The sequence below is a fragment of the Apteryx rowi genome, unplaced genomic scaffold (assembly GCF_003343035.1).
Source record: "Apteryx rowi isolate R43461 unplaced genomic scaffold, aptRow1 scaffold_150, whole genome shotgun sequence".
Classification (NCBI taxonomy): Eukaryota; Metazoa; Chordata; class Aves; order Apterygiformes; family Apterygidae; genus Apteryx; species Apteryx rowi.
The window spans coordinates 867,150-883,671 of record NW_020447753.1 but is presented as its reverse complement, the minus strand read 5'-3'; the positions used below and the strand labels follow the sequence as shown (position 1 = coordinate 883,671).

The following is a 16,522-nucleotide window of genomic DNA, read 5'->3' as shown; positions in this document are numbered from 1 at the left end:
AGTTGAATGTCCTATGCTGGAAAATCAAATGATGGGGAGCTAAAACTATTATGTATAGGGGAATACTTTCCAGCTTGCTGTATGGTGCCTATATTTGACAAGTATAATGGAGTCTTGCTTAATAGTGTAATCGGCTACAGGGGAGGGAGAGAGGGAGGCAACCATTAAGTAAATGGTCGTGTTTTGGGTGAGGCCGGCTCTTCAGTCCTTTCCAGTGTTCACCAGTATCATTCTCCTGCACTTCGGTGAGTTGTGTTTTTACTGCCTTTGGATTTTATGTTTTGCCTTTTTTCTTTTTTGAAGCAACAGCCATTGCAAGGGTTTTGCAAAGTTATGTGGTGCATCATTTCACTCTGAAAAATCCACAGAGGAAATGATAAAACTACAAAGGAACCATCTGGGAGAAAAAAAAAAATTGTTTGAGTAGGTGGTAGAAGTTTCTTACTGCAAGATTCTTTAAGCTGTTTGCATTTTCTTTTTTTTCGTCATGAGTTTCATTTTTGGATCTTAGAACCGAGACAGTAGTTGTCTGCTGTACTCGCAAGGGACGGAGGCAGGAGCCTCCTTGTCCTTACCTCCTTTCTCTACTTTCCTCCTGTGCTGGACCTTGTCAAGACCTCCAGCCTCAGAAATTCGAGTTAACCTGTCCTATGTCAGCTCCTGGGCTGTGGCTGTTTATCTTGTGCAGAACACTTTTTCTGTGCTAAAGGGTAAGTAGTTGCTGCTGCTTTCTCTTGACCAGTGCTTCAAGGAGGAGCAGTTCCTCTTTGGAGGCAATGCTGCCATGTTCAGGCTCTTGTGCTATTGCGCCAGAGCAACTGCAGAAGCCTCTGGGCGCTGCAGTGAAATTAGAAAAAGTGATTGGAAATTCTTTGGAGCCTTACAGATACCAGCTTAAACAGATCGTGTTCTAGGAGACAGATAAGTAAGTGGGTTAGAAATGAAACAGAAATGGCATTATTTTTTCCTGATTTTTATAGCTGAAGCCTGTATTTGTATCTGCTCAAAAAATAAAAAGCAACCCCCCCCCCCCCCCCCCCCCCCCCCCGTCCCCCCCCCCCCGCCCCAAGGCAGGGATCTTTTGATTTGRATTGAGTTTGTGGTTGTTGAGAGATGTGCCATGGGAGTGATATCATTAGATGCCAGCTAGCCTGGACGGTATTTGCAGACCTGTGCTTTTGAAGACCTCAGATAAACTATAGAAATGTCTGTTTTCTAAAGTGTTCTTTTTTTCCTCTGTTGAATGTTAGAATTGCCAAGTCTATAATCTTGGCACTTAAACGAGAAAGAAAAAAGTAAATGTAGAGATTTTAAGAATGTTGTTGGCCTGGTATAGCCTGATGTTTCAGTATTGCTGCAAACTCATACTTCAGTGGTGTGTTTTACTCTTTGGACACCTCTGCATAAAAATACACACAAGGTGTATAAATGCACCCTTTTTCTCTCTTTCTCAGTCAAGCTGCCTTTGAAAGTGAGGACTACAGTAGGACTGTATGAGGTGAGCTGATAGAAAAGACTTTGCAACAAAAATGCAGGATTTCCCTTTGTAACAGAGGAGACCCTTTGATCTCCAAAACAGCTTTCACTTTTTGCAACTGTTAGTAAAGGTTCCTCAGCTTTCACAGGCAGATTTTGTTGTTTTCACTGACAGTTTTGGTAACTTGCTCGAGTTTTTGTTGAGTGTGCGAAGAGCAGCAAGGACTTTCCTCCTCCTGGTGATTCAGTGCAGGAGTGGCAGAACGTGGTGTTCGTGTTGCCAGCCTTGGTTATGATCCACTCTGTAAGCACTGAAACTTCTCTAAAATAAACCAGTGATTTACCATGCTTATCCTTTTAATGCTACTGATGTGCTTTAGAGATTATTTGCATTCTTAAATCTTATTTAAATGTTCCTTGCCAGATAATGTATTTGACAGAGACTCTATGTACTGAAATTTGAAGTCCTTTACTTATCAAAAGTCTGCAGCAGCAATGTGAAATGCTCTAGACATTTTCACTCTCCTGACATGAAGGCACTAATCTGTGTAGAGGTAAAAACGATTTATTCTTTGGTATGGGCCTGTCTTCAGGTAAAGATTTCAACTGTGTCAGTCTTTGTGCTATAAGGATCCTATCAGGGACTAAAGTTTATGCATTCCTACCTTGATGTGTTTTAGGCCTTAACTACCTAACAGCTATCTTTAGTGATGAATTGTATGGCTAGAGCTCAGGTCATTTATTTGTCCTTAGAGATCAGTCAGCTCAAGTCACATGTGACTTTGTACTAGGTTAAATTTCTAATCCCAAAACTACGACCATTTTGTTAGCCTTGAAAGAGCCTTTAATTCTCAATTTTGGTCAAATTATTTCTTTCCACATTGGAAAAAATACTCAAGATAATTTGCTAGGAATAGGAATGCCAAATATATAGGTTGGGAACTGTGGGAAAGGGTTGTTTCTAGATGAATTGAATGTTCTTGTCTGCCTTTGTCATTAGACATTTTCTTCTGTTTCTAGAATATCCTATATGTAACTGATCATCAACATTTCTGCATCTACCAGGGAGCTGTGCGTGTGTGTAAATATATACATTTTTATATATTTTGCAAGACTGTTTCACACTTCTTTCTAGATAGTTAGTGTGAGCGTACTGTCTCATCACTTAGGTAAATGTGGAACGAGTTCTCAAACTAACTTATCAACACGTAGGTGGGTTGACTTCTTTTTGAGTGACTAACCTTAAGTGGGCTTGGTATAAATGTTTTGCCACATGAGGATGCTCTTCAGAACTGGGAGAGAGGAATGAGAGCTTGAATGGTTGAAATTGTCCTCTACTGTTGAAAGAAAATGTTAACATGTATTGTGGCTATATACTATCTCATCCCTCTGTATGTTTCTCTAGATGTAATGTGTTGTTGACTAGGTCTTTTGACTAGTTTAGTAAAACAGGTTAGGAGAAAGCTACTCCTCTGAGCTTTGTATCAAGTCACTTCTGCTGTCCTCTGCTTTCTAGTTATTTTGCTGTTTGTGCAGATTTATATTGGAGCTAGGGAAAGAAACACAAAAATGTGATTGTGAAACTACAGTTACAACTTGTGATACCTAGGGCTGTCCACTGTCAGAAAATTAATGTTTAACTTGCTCTTCCAAACAGACTCAATTTCAAGTTAAAAGCAAGTTCACACAGATACTGTTATTTTTCTCCTCTTTGTGCATGCTGCATGTGAAAGACTAGACAATTTTGGAGCTAACACGAATAATTTCTCAAGGATGTGATGGCATGGCTTGTTTTAGTGCAGGCTGTTTTTCCAACCAGAAGAAGATCCTCTTAGAAACAGCTCTCCAAAACTGTCTTGAAGGCACCAGGAGTTGCCTGTTGTCTGCTGAAGGCAGAATTTGGCCTGACATGTTCCTCGGAGGCAGTTGTTACATTATCCACTCCCATTCTCTTGGCATGTTTGCTGTTTCGCGCTGTTATTTCCCCCCGCCGCCTTCTCCAGTGTCTCTGTAAACTATTTGGGCTATATAACTATTCACACTTTTAACAGTGGCTGTAAATTGAACATGGGAAGTGAACAAGGGTACTAGCTATGAAGAAAATAATTATGAAGCTTACGTGTTGTCAAGTGGAAGGTGTGTCAGGCCAACACAAATTGCAAGAGTTTACTTTACTGGCTATCGGTACCTCTGAGCTAGTTTACAGAGAATTCTGTGAGCCCAGCAAGGCGCTCCAGCTGCCTTTCATATTATGTTATTGACATGGTGGAATCCTGTTTAAAAAAAAAATACTTTTGTTTATTTCAAAAAGAGAAAAGAAGGAACTGTAGAGAGGAAGTGTCTATTTGGGGACTTTTTTTTAACGCAAAGGTGGTTTAGACATATGAATGAAAATGAAACTTTCTGTGTTGAGAAACAGCTTCAAGTTTGTTTGAATGCTAGAGTCAATTTGCAGTATTTTTACAAATACTGACCTTTTTGTATTCAAAAAKTATGTTTCTTCTAGTGTCAGCCAAAACCAACATTGAAATAGGTTGCCTGTGAAGCAACTAAGAGAAATAAAATTTTAATTTGTGTGATGGAGCCATAATATAGGAAGCCATTAAGTTAAACCATTTAACATTGTACTATGGAGGGATGTCCTGAGAAGAAAACAGAGAAGAAAATTACTATTTTTAGAATATCTTCCTAAGCACTCACTTTTGGAAGACATGTATAATTATACTTGCTTTATTTAATACAACATTCAACCACTTGTTTTTATAAAAAGCTAATTGTCTTTTAATATAGTCCTTCAAATGAGTTGTATTAAACATTTTTTCAGCGGTAATGGACTAGAAATCATTCTTCTAACATTTGTTACTGGTGATACTTTGGCCACACTACAAAATAAAGTAGTTTTGCCTGGTCCTTCAAATGTTTTGATAAAATAGTAGTGAGTTTCGTAGAAAAGATTTAATACTTTGAAGCCCCATAGTTAGAAAGGATGTTAAATATATTTTGTGCATTGATCCTGATGTTCGTAGCTTTTAAAGCTTCTCTTACATGTGTCCTACCTTCAGCTGGACTTAGGAAACATTTTAGGTTGTACTGCCAGGAATCTCGAACACCTGAAAAGAACTGTGACATCATTATGTTGATATACYGGGATTAAAAATGTGTTTATCTGAGGAGAGAGACAGCAGCAGTTACTAGCTGCAAATAGCTAGCTAGGAGAATAACCACTGCTCTTTAGGAGGAGACCTGGAACCACTGACCTGTGCATACTGTGCTGATATGAACTGCGAGGGTTTCACCTACATCCCCTTTGGTTGTCTGTACAATGTTAATGGGAAGTTTTATGAGCTTACAGATTCATTTTTGTTGCGTTATGCAAGAATCTCTAAATAAGGTGAAATCAGGAAAAGACTTAATCTTTTTTTTTTTTTTTTTGATAGACTGTGCAGACAATCCAGCTTTGAATTCTTTTAAGGCTGACAGAGGCTGTGTTTAAAGAACCTGTTGTTATATGACCTATGTGGAACAAGTCTCGTATTTATGAACGAGATGGGCAAATACTACTAGTGCCTTGATGCTGTCTCTGGTACCTTCACATGTTTTCAGCTTCCCCAGCCCGTGTGCCCATTAAGTGTGCTCGAGCCTCAGCCCAGTTGCTCGTTTTCACTCATAAGCAAGGATTACGTGTGTAACGACCCTCATCGCTTCACTGAGTATCCCCTAAAACCCACACAGCAGTGGCTTAAGTGGACCTGCCCTGAAGCCCAGAAGGAGGGTTTGGACCAAGCAAGTTGTCGATACTTAAACCGCTCAACTAGCGAGATGGCATCCACTGAGGCTCTTGGCTTACCTCTAGGTTCCTGACGCAAGAGTAAGTTGAACTAGTTGAGCTCCAGTTGTGATTTAAACTCTAGACATATGTTTTGACACATGAACGACAGCACGCGAACTTGCGCCAGTACAACTTGTTTTAAACTTAGCTTTAGCTAAACTGATAGAGGTTGGGCATGTTTGTGCCTAGATGTTTCCTTGGCCGAGGCTGTGAGATTGCTCTTTCAGCTGCCTCTGTGCTGCTTGAAAGGTACCACCTTTGTTTTTTTTCTCATTGATACCATAGATTTTTTTCCTAGTGTCTAATTACTCTCCTCTCCCATCTGCTCTCTGAACTGTCTGTGTGAGCAATCCCTCATCTGCTTCAGGCAAAGTGAGCTGAGGTGGCAAATCGGCTGTTCATGCCATGAGCAGTAAGGCAGCCCATTGAACCAGGTTAGGGCTTGACTGAGGAGCAGTTGGGCTGAGGCATTTGTGGGAGCAGAAACCATAAGCTGTGGTTGGGAAATAGGGGGAGGGCGAACAGCGCAATTGTCCTGGGAAGAGGACAACTGTCCATAGCCCGGGTTTCATTGAAGTGGTAATTAGGACAAGACTGCAGGAGCAGTGAACTCTCTTCTCTGCATTCCGTTTAAACTCCCTTGACTTGTCCTCCAAATGAATTGTCTGAGTGCTACGGCTACATCCTAAGGAATGAGAAGACAAGCTTATTAACAAATAAATTAGATTGGATGAAAATTATGTAGTGAGGTAACTCTCAGTGCCAGAAAATGGGAGGCAAAGATGTTTGCTTGTTGTAGAACGTGTGCGAATTAAACCCTGAAACATTTTTTTGGTGGGGGAAAGGCATAGTGTTTTGTTTTGTTTTGTTTTGTTTCGATGTTGTACGTTTTCCTTTGGGGAGAACAGGGAGAAGGAAGCACAAGGATGAGAATTTTACTGCTGCAGCTTTTTAAAAGAATGTTGTGAACTTCTTGCTTTGTTAAAAATGTTCTAGTTATTCCTGTCTGCTAAATCAGGTTATTGAAATGATGACCTTTGCTCTGAGCCTTGAAACAATACAAGAGGAAAGCAGGTGTTAGAGGAGTTTAAGCTCTGCCTTTCTCAGCTAGAAAATGTTAAGATAGATCTAAAAATCTAAAGATGCAATGTTATTACTAAGACTAAAAATGTAAGAACTGGGAAGAATTTTAGAAGTTGATTATGGTCAGTTGCCAAGAGCAATGCTGTGATAAATTATTAACTCATTGCACTGTACTCCCTCTTAGTGCAAACAGAATAGCTGGTTATTGTGCTCTGCTTGGTAAGTCAACATTGTAAAAAATTCCTTGGTTATCTAGAAAATGTCATCTTTGAATGTTTATTAAAGGGACACCATAGAATTAAAAATTCATGTTTGCCTTATTAAAACTGGTTAAAACAAATAGAAATCTATGAATGCAGTTTATTTCTTGTCTTCTCTGGTGCCTGGTTAGTGGACCTCAGTTTTCTTGGTTTCACTCTTGCTCCTCTCTCTGCATGGCATTTTGCTGAGGTGCTGGTGTGATTCCTCCCACCTCCCCAGAAAAATACACCAGTAGCAAGGCAGTTAGATTAATAGATTTGGAGGCACAAAACAAGTTGACTCATAGCTGTTCTGCAGGAAAAGCAGTTCTGTGGAGACCACTCCTCCCATGCTAGTTATAACCAAGTTAGATGAAAAATGTATAAGCTGGCTGTTAAGAGCATCGCTGTGCCTTGCTGCTGCCATGCAGCAGCTTCTTTGAGGATATTCCTCAAAATTTTCAATTTTTTAAGAATTGGGAAATCCCGATTATTATCATTTGGTTTGTTAACTTTTATAAATGTAAATATCACAGCATTTTCTTTCTCACTTTTGGTGAAATATACAGAGTATGAAAGCTTACACAATCTTAAGGTGCCCAACGATCAAATTAATATATAAATGAAACCCCTACCTTTATTACAGCTCTAAAATTGTGTTACATTAATTTTTTAGGCTAATTTCATGGTGTATAAATAATATACCAGAGATGATTATGCCTGTTGATAACAGCTTTTTGTGTTATGCTTGGAGCTAATAAATAATAATACACCATGAAAATAATATATATGACTATCTTGAAATATCTGCTGTAATAAAATTTGTGATTCGTTAGTGGGACACAGATGAACTTTCAGGGTTAAAAAGAATATCCAACTTCAGAGTAAACTATTTCTGGATCATTGTCAGCATCCCTGCCACCCCACTTTTCTTAGGAAAACATTGAATCCTGCCAGTACATGTTGCAAGATATGACCAATGTGACTTACAAACTAAGAAGTGAATCTATAAAATGCTGTTGGCTACATAGTATTGTTGGAATCTGAGATGGAAAATACTTTTTTTTTTTCTTCAGTCCTTTTCTAAGTCCTTCTTCCAAAACAGCAAAATTTAGTAAGGTTCAGATCATGCTGCAAGGCTTTTTTGTTCAGAAGGGCTTTTGAGCAACTGTTACTTTGTATCTTTTTTAATTGTTGACTGTTTGGGGTTACTTGCGTGTCAGAAGTGGAACTTCAGTCCTAAGTGGCCATAAGAAATGCTGCAGAGGCGAGCTTCTGCTCAAGTTCTTCCACTGGCTTTCTGTTGGTTTCCGATGGGTCCTGTTGAGGGCTTTTTCTGACTTTCAGGGCATGAATGGATCAAGGCCCAGCTACATCGAAGGAATAATCTTGTCTTTTGAACCACTCAACAGCTGCAGTTCTTAGGGATAACCTGAATGATGACAGAGCTCAGACGGGAGCACATGAAAAGACGAAGCGCGCTCTTTTGAAGGAACCTACTCACAGAACAGTTTTCTAGGCAGAGATCAGGAGAATTTGCAACCTTGGCATTTTCAGAAAATATTGCAAAGTACTGACTTTGAGACAGTTTTTTACACTGAAAGTGATGATCAATATTTGTACACGTTTCCCAAAATCTCCTGGTTACAGTACTTTAGGATGGAGAGTCTTGGTCCCATAAAGGGTGAAATGGCAGAAACTCTATGAAATCCAATGATTTTTTTTTTTTTTAAACTGCTTTTGAGTTTACATCAAAAATGCTCCTGGACTGTAGTGGTAGATAATAGTGTTAAATCTACTAGGTATCAGCTGTTTTTTTATGTTTCAACTTAATATACTTGAGTGATGTGTCTTCTAGTACTTCAGTGGGAAACCTTGCCAGGTATTCAGCTCAAAATTGCTTTTGTTCAATTTTATACACTTATGACAAGACAACTGGCCACTGATGGGGCAGCATACGAAGTCTCACCCCACTCTGAGGTAGATAGCAATTCTTCAGACTGTCTGAGGAGAAGATTTCTGACAGGCTGTATTATGGGGTAATCTGGGACTGAGCAGAAGGCTTTACTTAAAGAGAGGCTAAGTGTAGCATATTGCTCTTTTTATATATGTAGGTATATATAATATATATAAAATCTGGATATTACAAGTATACCTACAATATATACATTACAATATGTATCAAATCTGCATATAAAACTGGATATTACAACTGTGCCAGTTTCTGCTGTTTTTTGAAATTTCAGTTTGTCTAGCAGTTGATTCTTTGCTTGCTTAATCCATATTGGTTCTTGCACTTTTCCTGTTGGTACTAAAAAYTTAGTGTTTCCATTTTGTGGTAGGGTAACAGGTATTAGAGGTAGAAGAGCCACCATCTAACCTTTCCCCTTTCCTAGGAGAGGATGATCCCATTCGGCAGACGTGCTGGGGCTGCGTTAGGCAGTTTCTCGGTATGGTTTCTGCCATTGATTGTGGTTCATTTCTGAAGATCTCTTGCTTGTTTGTTTGCTTATCTATAAAGTCAAATAATTTGGTTTCTTGRTAGTTTAAAAGCCAGTCTGGGGAAGGACAGGTCTTAAAACCTCCAGAGATGTCCTGGGCCGTGCTAGAAGAGAAGCTGTGACCAGCATTTTATATAGTGCTTTGGTAGACTTACAGGGCCACGTTTCAGTAAGCTTGGCTTTATTACAGTTTATCCAGCTGACTGCCTTTTTGCGTGGGCATGACTTTTTTTGGGGGGGGGGGGGGGGGGGGGGCGGGGGAGGTGGGAAGAAGGTGTCACTGAGCTCCTCCTTGTCATGTAAAGCTGTAGCTCTTGCAGGACGACAGGGTGGTTCTGTAACAAGTTTTTTGGGGGGAAAGATGTAGCCGTGAAGGCAGGAAACACTTGCCGTTTTGTCCTCATATCTGTGTCTCTGCTTCCTGTCAGTTAAACCACGAGCAGGGGAACAGATGCACTGAGAGATGACTCTACTTTAGTTTCTATCACAGGCAGCCATTGTGTAACAAACTGTGTTCTCAAAAAAACTATTAATGTCTATGTACTTTTGATTTTTATTAGCAATCTGAGACCCTTATTTGGATACCTGAGAGTAAAGACCAGAATTTAATTAGTTCAAGAGAAAGCAGTACGTGAATTCTTGAAGCATAACCGTAAAATAATAACTACAGGAGTTATCACTAAAGCAGTGAGAGCTGAGGTCCAGTACTACTTTTTCACTGCCATTAACACTGCAGTTTTTAAACGCATATGAAAAACAGAAGGGTTGTTTGGGCATGAAAACACACAATTTCATGAATGTCTTTCTGGGCAGAGAATTGCCATGTTTCTTGACCCTGTGAGGTTTTTATTGCAAGATCCTGTAATCTGCAGGGTGTTTTATTTATTTATATTTTTGTTAATCCACTTGTGGATTCACATGTGTCTCAGGAAATTTTGTCTTTTCATTAAACAAGTTGTTACAAGTGCACTCTGAAATTTCAAAAAAAAAAATTTTTTTTTAACGTGATAGTTTTGCACTAAATCTCATGATTTTTAGAGATTTCCTTCATAATTCTTCAGTTACCTGTTTTTGACTGGATTATTACTTTATATATATACATATTATTACTTTATATATATACATATTATTACTTTATATATATACATATTATTAGTTTATGTATATTATTACAGCATAGTTAATTTATCTCAGCTAGAACCCTAAGAGTATCTTTAGCAGCAGCAGATTTTGGAGAACTAAGTACTCTGCACATTAGAATCATATTAGAACGGAAACTGTGGATTAAGGTTTCTGCCTTTTGTCTGATTTGATATTCTTTTCTTCCTCCTGTGATGAACAGTGTAATTCCCGGAACTATTATTATTTTTTAACTGTTTATTTGTTGATTAGGCAGCACAGGGTAGAGAGATTTCTTTGCTGCATGATAAAACATTTTTTCTGTGTTATGTGTTCTATAAAGCAAAGGTTTTCAGCCTGAGAAGCCCATCCTCTGTATGGGGAGTGTGAAAAGGTTGCAAGGACAGTAAGATCAGATCGGGAAGGGTTTTTTTGTCTGACTTTTTTTGGGTAATAAAGCAATGTGCGTCACGCCCTGTGCTTGAAGTGGGGAGGAGATGGTTACGAGTGTTCGAAGCAGTTTTGTGCTCAGCAGAAGGGTTGCTCTCGCAGATGTGGGCACCCGCTGATGGCCCTCGGTGGTGCCTCAACTCAAGACCTGAGCTCCTGGCTCTCCTTGAGTTTCTGCAGGGCCAGGGGTGAGTATTACAAGGCCAAAATCTGGATTTTTGCCCCTGTGAAAGGCACCAGCTCTTGAGTTTTTAACATGGACTAGAAGCCTGATTTCTTTTAGTTTTGAACACTTTTTTTTTTTTTTTTTTTTCTTTTTTAGGCGAAGGTCACAAATATGGCATGCATCTCTGGGGGAGGAACACCTCTGAGAACCACTGCTTCAAGGTTACAGTGTCTTGACAAAAGGTGTGGTGTTGTTTTTTCTCACCCACCCACAATTTTGAAGTTAATCTGTTGTATCATAGCAAACCACATTTGATTGGAAATTAAGGCTTCCTATAAGCAGATCAAATATTTAACAATAGGAGAAGAAGGGAGGCTGGAGGATAACTAAGGGGTGATTTAGAAAATCTGTAAAGCAAACTCTCCCTGTGTTACCTTGTTTATGGTAATGGTTAATCTTCCACTTTAACCTCAGCTTTCTCTTGTTCTTTTTTGTGACTGTGTGCAGGTCGAATGCCTTACGGGGAGAGGGAAGGGTAGGGTGGAAGTGATGGATAAAATGCTTGTTTCGTCTCTCATTTCTATGATAATTTAAAAGTTTTCTGAACACAGAACTGATGTCTCCTGGGGTGCTCCTTGCCTGCTGAGGCTGTGGCACTGCGAAGGAGGCTGGAGTGCTTGCTTCAGCTGCACCACATGCTTATTTTCTTGGAGACCTAAATGAATCAAGGTCTGGATCAACTCCTGATAATTTAGGCAGTGCCTAAAGTAGGGAGCTTAGTTATCTTATGCTGACATCCTATAATGAATGGAGAAAAATTGACCTCTCCAGGAGGTGCAACCCACCTTTTCTCCTCTTGATGACAGAAAAAGCCTTGAGCAACCAAAGTCCTTTTTTTACACATGTGCCTGAGTCTCTTGGATTTAAGTGAGTTTAGTGGAAAAATCCTACTTCTTTGAGTCGACTGAGGAAAAACTCTCACAAAAAAACCCTCTTTCCTGACCATCAAAGCTGTGTTAGTGGGTCTCCACCTGATTCTTTTCTGCTATATGACACCACTGGGGTTTTCTCCTTTGGGAGGCATGGGTGAATTTGGGTAATGGCCTCATTCAGACAGCACCCAAGAGACTGCGTGTGGGCCCAGGTGAACAAGCATGTGGAGTACAGTGCCTTTGCCCTTTAAGCCTGTATAGCAAGAGTGGCAATCTGATTCTACAAGCTGCATATCAAAATCTGTGAGCCCAAATGCTGTAATATCTGTATTACTCATTCTGGGGAGCGGAGGAGAGGTGGAAAGATGGCTGGAGGAACAGGGCACAAGTAGGAGGTTGTGGTGAAGTTGCATTGCTTTCTGTTGCAGGAGGAGACTGAGCTGGGCACACAACTCAGCCCCAGGTGACCAAGGGATTTTGTGTGTCCCTCTGGCTCAGCCACCTGGCCTCCATCCGCAGCTGGGGCATCAGATTAACTCTCACTGTCCTATAGCAGGAGCTGCAGCTGAGCAGCACAGGAACCTGCAGAGCCACCACTGCTGACACGTAACTCAGTTCTGCAAAAGACGTAGGAACTTGCATGATGAAATGAGGAAGGGGTGGGATTTGAATTTCTCTACACCCGCTCTGCGGGAGCTCCGAAACTTTCCAAAAGACCTGCTGTTGTAGGTCTTTTCATATAGACCATATACATTCTGTGTCGAGTTCATTAGCAGCGAATTCCTGTGTCTCCCTGGAGCAGGTGCATGCTCGTGCAAGAGTGACTTGWGCTTCAGTGCGAGCATTTCTCCAGACATTATGAAATGAGAAATACTGGCCTGTCCAGACGTTGCCTTCCTTGGAGGGCCCTTTGCAGACCCTGCTCCTTTTTCCACATAACTCTTGAGAAATGTTTTTTGCTTTTTTATATTAACCTTGTTGGTCTTTGAACACTGATGAAACACGAGTCAAAACCCCACAGTGAGTATTGTTAGTCTAGCAACAAGTTGGAAGATAATTTGTATTCTCTTAATAGCCAAGTTCACTAGTTTGAAATTCCCCAGACAAATAGTCTCCCTGCCTAATCCCACCCTATACRAATACTTTAGAATCTAAAATTTAAACTATGCTGATCTATAAGAAGAAAAGTTCTTAAATGACATCGGAATATTAATTTCCATTTTATCCTACATAGGTGCAAGTTAATGTGTTTATTATTTTAATTACCATAGGCCCCATGAGGGGCCATGTTTTCAGTGTAATCTGAGTGGGTACATGGCATTTTAGGGCATATGAAAAAGTATTATCTGACTTTTAATTATGGGTTGAGTGAACATTCTTCCCCACTACAACTATGTAAGCCTCTCTGGCCTTGCATAGTTTTTAAAGGTATGGTTTTAGATGCAGTTTTCAAGGATTTGTTCTTTACCTAACATTTGGCTGCAGACATTTGTTTAAAACAAAGCAGATCTGCYGCGTGTTGCGTCCTGGATAGCTGTTCAACACGGCAGAAATGGCTGCGCTCTTTACAYTGTGGTGGTTCTCCCCTCTCCCGTCCAATCTGAGTAGCCTTCTGCACCTGATGATTTAACCCAGCAGTAGCCTTTGGCCAAATGTCATACTGAACGTACTGGTGAAGGGTATGGCTGTCTTGGAATACAGCGCAGCCGTGCAGGGAATGCCTGACTTGGCGAACACCTGGAATCTGAGTGTTATCTATTTAAAAACTGGCTGAAATTAAAGATACATTGACGTCAGAAATGAGAGAAAATAGAATTCTGTGCCTTTCAAAACTGTCACCTTAGCAATACAGATCAAGTGAGTTAATGTTGAAGATGCTGATAGGGGAAAGAAGGAAAAAAAATACGGCAAAGTTGAGGGGAAAAACACAAACCTAATATCTCTGCAGGGACAAGGGAGAAATGTCAGGAAGTTTTAAAGAAACACTTCTACACCTTTTTCTAGGTACAGTGGCGAAAGGTATATTTGATGAGTCTGAATTGGATGTGATTATTGGGATAACCTGCACATAGAGCTCTGTGTGTGCCCTCCACACCCATAAGTGGCTGGCCATCTAGTAGCAAGGTGGTTTGTGTACCAAACAAGTTGCAGTGAGAGCCTAGGGGTTTTTGTTTTGTTTTGCTTTTTGGAGTCCCTCTGGGTATGTAATGCTTACCCTTTCTAACCAAGGCCATGTAATGTTCCTGGTTTTGGGCGTTTTTTAAGTCATTTCCAATTTCAGGTTCAGTTTTAAACTACCGTTTTGAGAATGTTCCGTGAGTTCAGAGCAAACTGGTTGGCAGGTGACTTTGCTCTCTTTCCTGCGTGCTGCAGGAGAATTTACTAACCATGCTTACTTGAGCGTATCTGAGGTATTTTCTTACTTCGTACCTTCTTTCTTGGTGAGCTGTGACCAGGAACACAAGTACAAATTACCCATGCAGAAAGCACGTACAAGTTCAGAGCTATGACTCATACTGCTAAGTGAAAAGGTGCAGTTGCAGCCTTCTCACCCAAATGAGTTTTAGCCCTTTGGTGGGACCGTTGAGTTTTGAAGCTCAGCTCCCTTATTATATCATTTTCCTAAATAACATTTTATTAGCTCTTTAGCTGATGTGAGTTGCAGCTACAGTGATCCAGAAAATATGATAAAATGGAAATCAAATGGAAGAGTTCATCTCACAAAGGCCTGATGCCTTGATTTAGGAGTCTTCCTTGAGACAAGASAGAGTGTAATTTCCTTTGTTGTCACCTTTAAAAGAACGAGGTTATCATGGCTTATATGAGTTCTTGAATTGCGGAACGCAATTAAGCCAAAAATAAGAGTTGAATGCGCTAAAGCTAAAAAGCAGTTTCATTAGAAAAGGCAAATGGTGGGGAAAAAAACCCAGACTTGTCTGCTCTGGAGGTTACTGGGAGGTTATTCATAAATTCTGACTGAAAAATATTACTTCCCTATCTGCTGGTGTTTCTTATCAATCTGCTTGGCCATAGGTAGGGTTTGATACTTTGAACTTCTCCTTATATTACCTTTCATTCTTGTTTCTACAGGCTTTTGAATCAGGTGTTTCAACCTGTGAAATGTTATGAGGTGGTGTCGCTCACTGTAGGGTGTTCTTTTTTGAAAGCTTAGTGCAAACATCAGTTTGGTGATTTTGGCATAGTAAGATATTCAGCTACCTTTTCTGAGAGATTTGCTGACTGAGATCTGTCTCTACTGTCCCAACCTCATAAATAACCTTGTGACTGTGTACTGTTGGATGCTTCAAACCCTTAAAAATAACTGCACAGTAGTGCTTGTCTTAGTTCACTCTTCAAACTATGTTTGTTTCAAGAAGATCTAATACGAAGAATTACTTCTGGTGGTTGTGGCTGAACAAGTGGCAAAACTGATCTATAGAGATATATCAAGAACCCGCTTGTTGTGGCACCTTACACAAACTATGCTGTATCTTCTTCCAGACTGGAGAACACAGATCTGCTCTTGCTTACTGGAAAAAATGGCACTGTTGAATTCCCATAGCATAATCATTGTAAATGCGTTGACATAGAGTGCTTCATTTATAATAGCTGTGAGGAAAGTTAAATGAGGCTCCTTGCAACAAATAGATTAAAAAGGTTCAGACATAGTTTGTGAAAATGTGTTTTGACTGATAAGCTCTATAAATAAGAGGGGTTGAAAATATGATGTTTCTATCTCTGTTTTACCCATGTGTCACTGTTAACCACAATGTTAACTTTATATTTAAGTGCTTTTCTAAATCTGGAGCCAGACTCTCTGAAAGACTCAAAACCTTAATTGGCGACTTGTTAAGAAAGGGGTTTGAGAAGTGTTGRTTGTGCTGCTTTATGATCTATGTTGTACTATTTCTCAACCGAACCTCTCTTAGCCTTTTTTTTTTTCTTTGCTTTAATTGGATCTGTGATTCTTGTCTGAAGGGTTTAAAAAATTACTTAATTACAGATTTAGGTTAAAGAAACGAGCAATTAAAACTCTCCTTGTGTGCTTCATTCATGCTCTTTGAATTGCCTGAGTTGTATGAGGGTAGCAGTTTTACCTGTTATTGTTAATTTCAGAAAAATGGACAAGTCTGTCTAATTCTGAAATGTGATGTGCATGTACAGAAGCTGAGCTACTTGTCATACAAGAACAGATAAAATATCTTGTGTAGTCCTCTGCAGCATCAGCATCACAACTGATATTTCATGGGGCTGGCCAGGTGCCTTGCATAAATCACGAGCCATGCTGTGGCACCAGCGAGAGAAACTGCTGCTACTTTTTTTTCAGCATTATATGGTTTTAACTTGTTGCCTCAAGTGTCTAGACTGAGGACTCCAGACTGTGGAAATAGGATTGGCAGCACAGCCTCCAGAAAAGGATGATGGGCTATAAGTCGTCACGGGGAGCTGAAGGGAGATGAGGAATTAGTGCAGATAGATTATCTTGAACCCGAACCAAGTCATATGGGGTTTCTGCAAGGGGTGTTTTCCGAGGTGGTGAAAGCTATTAAAATAAGCAGCAAGTGTCTATGGGATATGGGTTCATGTGTCAGGTAGTACAAATCTCTCTTTGCTGCTTGGTTTCTGAGTTTTGTGGGTATTTCAGAGCATGTATTTTCAGAGTACAAAATAAAATTTAAAGATGTCTTTTAGCTGTCAGGTAAGAAGGAAAATGACTCCTTTGATGC

General features: G+C 40.0%; 1 protein-coding gene across 2 annotated transcripts in view; it reads left to right on the top strand.

Annotated features, from left to right (window-relative positions):
- The first annotated feature begins 608 nt into the window (after positions 1–608).
- Positions 609–16,522, top strand: part of ELF1 (E74 like ETS transcription factor 1) — a 67,674-nt gene continuing 51,760 nt past the window's right edge. The window contains exon 1 of one of the 2 annotated variants that reach the window (XM_026058953.1): positions 609–710. The gene's annotated coding sequence lies outside the window, so the exon portion shown is untranslated. Of the gene's footprint in view, positions 711–11,019; positions 11,106–16,522 lie in introns of those variants that run through there. The other variant, XM_026058952.1, reaches the window with a different exon arrangement.